This window comes from Hordeum vulgare, chromosome 7H, assembly GCF_904849725.1.
Source record: "Hordeum vulgare subsp. vulgare chromosome 7H, MorexV3_pseudomolecules_assembly, whole genome shotgun sequence".
NCBI lineage: Eukaryota > Viridiplantae > Streptophyta > Magnoliopsida > Poales > Poaceae > Hordeum > Hordeum vulgare.
The window spans coordinates 173,222,456-173,230,688 of NC_058524.1; positions in this window are offsets into that span (position 1 = coordinate 173,222,456).

The following is an 8,233-nucleotide window of genomic DNA, read 5'->3' on the forward strand; positions in this document are numbered from 1 at the left end:
TTTTTTTGTGACCGGAGTCTGCGACCGTGGAAGAATTCTGAATCTGCAAAAACTGAATCTGCTTTATATTATTTCATCAATACTTGTTCTTTTCACTACTTTAGTCGACGATCACGTGTAGAAGCGCTCAGGAGGTCTCCGTTCCATGCACGCGGCTCGTCTGTCTCCCTCTCGATGTTGTAGAGTCTGTATGCTCCGTTGTTCAGCACCTTGGAGATGATGAAAGGTCCTTCCCAGGCTGGAGCCAACTTGTGAGGTCTTTGCTGATCCACTCGGAGCACCAGGGCGCCTGCTTGGAACGCTCGACTCCTGACGTGGCGTGCATGAAAACGCCGCAGATCTTGTTGATAAATGGTTGAGCGAGTCAGTGCCATCTCGCGTTCTTCCTCCAGAAGGTCCACTCCATCTTGCCTTGCTTGTTCTGCTTCAGCTTCGGAGAAGAGTTTGACTCGTGGCGCATTGTGAAGCAAGTCACTCGGAAGGACCGCTTCTGCTCCATAAACGAGGAAGAACGGTGATCGCCCTGTAGATCTGTTCGGGGTTGTGCAGAGACCCCAAAGTACTGAAGGTAACTCGGTGACCCATGCGCCAGCGGCGTGTCCCACCTCTTGCAGGAGTCGGGGCTTCAAACCTTGAAGAATAAGCCCATTCGCCCGCTCTGCTTGTCCATTGGATTGAGGATGTGCTACGGAAGCAAAATCCACTCGGATACCTTGGCTTGCACAGAAACCTTTGAATCTGTCCGAGTCAAAGTTTGTCCCGTTGTCCGTGATTATGCTGTGAGGTACACCGAATCTGGAGATGATGTCCCTGATAAACTTGACGGCTGTTGAGGCGTCGAGTTTCTTGATGGGCTTGGCTTCGATCCATTTCGTGAACTTGTCGACTGCCACCAACAGATGTGTGTATCCCCCTTGGCCTATCTTGAATGGTCCGACTGTATCTAATCCCCAAACTGCAAACGGCCACACAAGAGGGATTGTCCTCAACACAGATGTCGGCTTGTGGGACTTGTTGGAGTAGAACTGACAGCCCTCACATCGGTCGACCATGTCTTTAGCCATCTCGTTTACGTGCAGCCAGAAAAAACAGCCCTGAATGCCTTGGCGACTATTGCTCTCGAAGAGGCGTGATGACCGCAGGTCCCCGAGTGAATATCTTCCAGGATCAGCTACCCCTCCTCTGGGGAGATGCATCGTTGGAGAATGCCTGAAACGCTTCCCTGTACAATTGGCCATCAATGACAGTGAATGACTTTGACCTGCGGACTATCTGCCTGGCCTCGACTTAGTCTTCTGGTAGTTCCTGTCTCAGGATATATGCAATGATCGGCACAGTCCAATCGGGGATGACAGTAAGAATCTCCATGACCAGATCAACCACAGCAGGTACATCGACTTCAGTCGGATCTGTTGAACTCTTTGGTTGTACTGGTTCTTCTGTAAAAGGATCTTCTTTGACTGAAGGGAGGTGAAGGTGCTCGAGGCAGACGTCACTCGGGACTGGTCTCCGAGTGGATCCGAGTTTCGCCAATTCATCAACTGCTTGGTTTTTCAGTCGCGGAACATGGTGGAGTTCCAGACCTTCAAACTTTTTCTCGAGCTTCCTCACAGCATTGCAATATGTGGTCATGGTGGGGTTCCTGACATCCCACTCTTTCATCACTTGATTGACCACCAAATCTGAATCGCCGTAGACCATCAGGCGACAGACGCCGAGTGAGATGGCCATGCGCAATCCGTAGAGGAGAGCTTCATACTGTGCCTCGTTGTTGGAGGAATCGAAGTGTATCTATAGCACGTACTTGAGTTTGTCGCCCTTTGGCGATATGACCACAACGCCAGCGCCGGAGCCATTCAACATCTTGGACCCATCAAAGAACATTGTCCAATGGGCCGAGTAGATGTGGGTCGGTTGCTGTTGTTCTACCCATTCTGCTATGAAGTCAGCCAGAGCTTGATACTTAATAGCTTTCTTGGCCTCGAACTTGATATCACAGTACAACATCTCCATTGCCCACTTCGCCACTCGGCCTGACGCGTCCCGATTGTGGAGAATTTCCGACAACGGAGCATCAGAAACGACAGACACCGAATGGTCTTGGAAATAATGAGCCACCTTCTTCGCAGTCATGTAAATCCCGTAGATAAGTTTTTGATAGTGGGGATACCTCTGCTTGGAAGGAGTCAGGACCTCGGAGACGTAGTACACTGGCCACTAAACTTTGTATGCTTTGCCTTCTTCTTCTCGTTCAATTGTAAGAACAGTACTGACGACTTGATTTGTAGCCGCGATATACAGAAGAAGGGGCTCTTTACTAAGCGGAGCAGTAAGAACCGGCTGGGTGGAAAGTAGGACTTTGAGGTCGTCGAATGCGACTTGGGCTTCGTTTGTCCACTCGAAAGTATCTGATTTCTTCATGAGTCGGTACAGAGGAAGTGCTTCCTCGCCGAGTCGACTGATGAACCTGCTCAAAGCCGCTAGGCAACCTGTGAGCCGTTGAACATCATGTATTCTGACCGGCCTCTCCATTCAAACGATGGTCCCGATCTTTTCGGGGTTGACATCGATCCCTCGTTCGGAAATGAAGAAACCAAGTAACTTTCCGCTGGGAATGCCGAATGAACATTTGGCGGGGTTGAGCTTGATATCGTACCTACGAAGGTTGGCGAATGTTTCTGACAAGTCAGTCAGCAGGTCGGAACCTTTGCGTGACTTGACTACGATATCATCCATATATGCCTCCACATTCCGACCGATCTGGTCGAGAAGGCATTTTTGGATCATGCGCATAAAGGTAGCTCCTGTATTCTTCAAACCAAATGGCATAGTGATCTAGCAGAAGCACCCGAATGGGGTGATAAAGGCTGTCTTTAATTCATCGGGGCCATACAGACGGATCTGATGATATCCCGAGTAGGCATCAAGAAATGACAAACGCTCGCACCCCGCAGTCGAATCGACAATTTGATCTATGCGGGGGAGCGGAAAATGGTCCTTTGGGAAGACCTTATTGAGATGCTTGAAGTCGATGCACATTCGGAGCGACTTGTCCTTCTTGGGCACCATGACCACATTGGCGAGCCAATCGGAGTGGTGAACCTCGCGAATGAAGTTGGCTGCCAGCAGCTTGGCCACGTCCTCCCCGATTACTTTCCTCTTGTGCGCGGCGGACCAGCGCAAGCACTCTTGGACGGGCCGAGCGACGGGGTCCACACGCAGTCGGTGCTCAACCAACTCCCTGGGTACACCTGGCATGTCAGAGGGTTTCCATGCGAAGATGTCCCAATTCTCACGGAGGAATTGGGTGAGCTCGGCTTCCTATTTAGGATCGAGGGTGGTGGAGATGTTCATCGGGGCAGCAGTGTCGTCCGTCGGGTGAATGTTGACCTTCTTCGTCTCTCCCGCCGACTGGAATGCGGATTCAGAAGCTGGCTTCTTTGAGCACATCGGGTCGGCGAGGTCGACTGTTTTCTTGTACTCGTCGAGCTCGAGGACGTCCATCTGCTGGTCGGCGATTCTTGATCCCTGCTGCAGGCACTCTTCGGCTCGCTGTCGATTGCCCGTGATGGTGATCACGCCTTTCGGGCCTGGCATCTTCAGCTTCAAGTATACATAACATGGACGGGCCATGAAACTCACATACGCTGGGCGGCCCAGAATTGCGTGGTAAGCGCAATGGAAATCCACCACCTCAAACGTGAGCTTTTCCTTGCGAAAGTTCTTGTCGGAACCGAACACGACGTCCAACACGATCTAGCCGAGTGACTTGCCTTCCGTCCAGGGACGACTCTATGGAACTGCATGCTACTCTCGCTGAGTTTGGACATCGGAATGCCCATCCCCTTGAGAGTGTCGGCGTACATGATGTTCAAACCGCTGCCGCCGTCCATGAGGACTTTGCGCAGTCGGACTCCTTCTACCACCGGGTCGACGACCAGAGCTTGTCTTCCTGGGGTGGGTACATGTGTTGGATGATCCGACTGGTCAAAGGTGATCGCAGTCTGAGACCATTTGAGGAACTTGGGGCTGGCAGGGGTGGCCATGTTCACCAGCTTCAGTCGACTCTTGCTCTCGACGTCAGCAAAAATCATGAGTGTCGCATGGACTTGGGGAACAGATCCTCCTTATCCTCCTCATCTTGTTCATTGACCTTCTCACTCGGTTGCCCTTCGCCGAACCCCTGGATCAGGAGGCGACACTGTCAAGTGGTATGCTTTGGATATATGGGGTAGCCCTCTTCGTCCATCTTCATATGAACCGGGCATGGCTGGTCCAGGATGGGATTATTGAACTGCTTCTTCTTGGGGGTAAACTGCGCCTTCCCTTTGCCCTTGAACTTGGCATTGGTCACGACTGTAGCTTCTGCCTACGGAGTGGATGGAACTTTTTTCTTTTTCTTCCAAGTGTTGCTGCCATCTCCGTCGCCGACTGTCTTGTGCTTGCCGCTTCGGATGCGGTCCTCTTCTTCGCCATTTGCGTAGCGAGCTGCTATCTCCATCATCTTGCTCATGGAGATGTCACGTGTTTGGCCGTACTTTAGGTACAGATCCCTGTACCGCACGCCTGCCTTGAAGGCGCAGACTGCTCGATGCTCGGTGACGTTCTCGACCGTGTGGTAGAGAGTTGTCCAACGCTGAATGAAGTCATGCAGGGGCTCATTCTGCTTCTGGACGTAATGCTGGAGCTCCACAAGGCCTGCAGGGTGCTTGCACGTCCCTTCGAAGGTCTTGATGAACACTCGGGCCAGATCTGCCCAACTGTAGATGCTTGAGGGGGGCAACTAATTCAGCCACGCTCACGCCGAGCCGTCGAGCATCAGAGGGAGGTGCTTCATGGCGACATGGTCGTCCCCTCCTCCGATCTGGACCGCCACTCGGTAGTCATCTAGCCATGTTTCCGGCTTGGACTCTCCTGTAAACTTGCTGATTCCCGTCGCCAATCGGAAGTTGAGCGGGATGTCAGCCGAGCGGATGGCTCGACTAAAACACTCGGGACCAGACACGATGGTCCTGCTTCCACTTGGACGGTCCATATCGTGACCATCGCGGTGGGCTCGGCCCCTGTCGACCCTTCGTTGGGCGATACGCCCTCTTGCGTCGGGCCTTGGGTCATAAGTGTCGCCGACTGAACACCGATTGTCATGATGTCGGGACCCATATGGCCCACCCTACGGAGGGGTGCGTGAACGGCGACGATCTTCGTGATTCATGGAACGGTGCCTCCCCTGTGCCGCTGATGGGAACCAGGGCTGTCAACCGACCGATGCGTATTCGCATGAACAGAACTATTATGGATCCTGTTGTGCGACTGGGAGACCGCCGAATTCTGCTGCTGCACCGTGTGCAACAGGGCTCGGATCTGCTCGATCCCTCTACCAGCGTCTGAATCAGTCGGCTGGAGGGAATTGGCTATCCTGGCAGCTTCATCCAAGTTAAGGAGGGGTGTGCGGAACAACTCCACGTTGCTCCGCCGAGTGTGTCGACTGGCAGAACGGCGAGGTGGACGGCGCGCGCCGGACTTTTCGCCGACCTCGCGCCCACTCCGGCCAGCTTGACGAGGATCTTCATGGGAGTTGGCCATGTGTACTTCTGCTGCGGGCCCGTGACCCGCATACTCGGAAGGAAACTCAGTCGGAACCGAGTCCGGATGCTGGGACAGCGGGGCAACCACAACGGACTCTAGAACCGTCACTTGTGAAGACGCGTTCTGGCGCGCCTGGGCGTGTTGCACCCAACGCTGGAGCCGCGGACGGCGAGACCTCTTGCTGCGGCGCGTGACGGCGGTGCAGGTCGACACCGGAGCCGACTGTTGCAGAAGAAGAATGCCGCGGGCGCCGGCACGGAAGTGCGTAGCCCCACGACGGGGAAGCGCCTTGACGTCGAGAGGAGCATCCCGAAGCCACGCCGAATCATCGATGATGAAGGAGAGAGCGCCGAAGAAGATCTGGTGACCCATGCTCGAACCTCCACCGGACGACATGACGAAAGGAAGTAGTCGCAAGCTCGCCGGAAGTCGCTTAGACGCCTGCCCCACGGTGGGCGCCAACTGTCGTGGGTATAAGCCTGACAGTAGATGTGTAGGGTACGAAAAGGATGGGCAGAGCCTTAGCTATGGAGAGGTTGTATGAGTTCAGGCCCCTCTGCGGTGGAGGTAATAGCCCTACGTCTCAGTGCTTAGGGAGCTTGTTGTCGAGTGGAAATATGGAATACAATGAGTTGCTAACCCTTGCACCAGTGGGGAAGGGTGGCTTATATAGAGTGCGCTGCCCTTCACAACGGTCGGTGCGCAGGGGTGGAATAATGGCGAATAAATACTTATGTTACAGGTAACGTACGGCCTAAATGCTAATAAAAGCGTGAGGAAACGTACGACCGTTTCGCTCCTGGGGGGTTACGATGTACAGAGTGGAATCCAGTCGGTCCTATCGATACGCTCCGAATGCTCGCCTTCGACTGGATGGTCGGATGTCTGTTACCGACTGGATGATGGGAATTCCTTAGTTTAGTCGGAGCTGACAAAGTGCCTTGTCCCTTATGAAGGGTGGTCCTTGGGTAGGACCTATAAGGTAGGCTTATGACCCTACCCTAGGACTATAACCCCATCAAATAAAATTAAGTATGAACTCCCACTTAAATCGACACCCCTCTAGTCAACTAAGTGATACATGGTCCATGTTGACTAACCCGTGTCCGATCATCACGTGAGATGGACTAGTCGTCATGGTGAGCAACTTAATGCTGATCGTATTCAACCATACGACTCATGTTCGACCTTTCGGTCTGTTGTATTCGAGGTCATGTCTGTACATGCTAAGCTAGTCGAGTCAACCTAAGTGTTTCGCATGTGTAAATCTCGCTTACACCTGTTGTATGCGAACATTAGAATCTATCACACCCGATCATCACGTGGTGCTTCGAGACAACGGTCCTTCGCAATGGTGCACACTTAGGAGAATACGTTCTCGAAATTTTTATGAGGGATCATCTTATTATTCTACCGTCGTTCTAAGCAATAAGATGAAAAACATGATAAACATCACTTGCAATCATATTGTGACATGATATGCTCATTATCATCTTTGCTCTTTCGATCTCCATCTTCGGGCATCGCATGATCATCATTGTCACCGACGTGACACCATGATCTCCATCATCATGCCTCCGTGAAGTCGTCACGCCAACTGCTGCTACTACTACTATAGCTAACCGTTAGCAATGACGTAAAAGTAGTAAACACATGGCATTGCATCCCATACAATAAATTAAGACAACTCCTATTGCTCCTGCCGGTTGTCATACTCAATGACATGCAATTCGTGAATCCTATTACAATAACTTGATCATCTCATACATCACACATGTAACATCACAACTTTTGGCCATATCACATCACATGTCAAACCCTGCAAAACAAGTTATACGTCCTCTAATTGTTGTTGCAAGTTTTACGTGGCTGATTTGGGTTTCTAGCAAGAAGGCCTTCTTACCTACGTGACAGCCACAACGATTATATACCAAAGCTATTTACCCTTCATAAGGACCCTTTTAATCAAATCCAATCCGACTAGAGTGGGAGAGACAAACACCCGCTAGCCACCTTTATGCACGGTGTGCATGTCGGCCGGTGGAACCTGTCTCACGTAAGCGTACGTGTAAGGTCGGTCCGGGCCGCTTCATCCCACAATACCATTGGAAAAGTATAAGAATAGTAGCGGCAAACAATTGACAAATCAACGCCCACAACCTTTCGTGTTCTACTCGTGCATGGAATCTACGCATAGAAAACATGGCTCGGATGCCACTGTAGGGTAACGTAGCATAAATTAAAAAAAATTCTACGCCATATTCAGATCATCCTATGGAGAGACCAGCAACGAGAGAAGGAAGAGTGCATCTTCATACCTTTGAAGATCGCTAAGCGGAAGCATTGCTAGAACGCGGTTGATGGAGTCGTACTCGCGGCGATTCAGATTGCGGTGTGATTCCGATCTAGTGCTGAACCACGGCACCTCCGCATTCAACACACGTGCAGCCCGGTGACGTCTCCTGCACCTTGATCTAGCAAGGAGGAGGGAGAGGTTGGGGAAGATCTCCCGTAGCATGATGGCATGGTGTCGTTGGAGAGATGAGGTCTCCCGGCAGGGCTTCACCAAGCACCGTGAGAGAGGAGGAAGAAGAGGGACAGGGCTGCGCCGAGGGAGAGATCAACTTGTGTCTCCAACAGCCGCAAA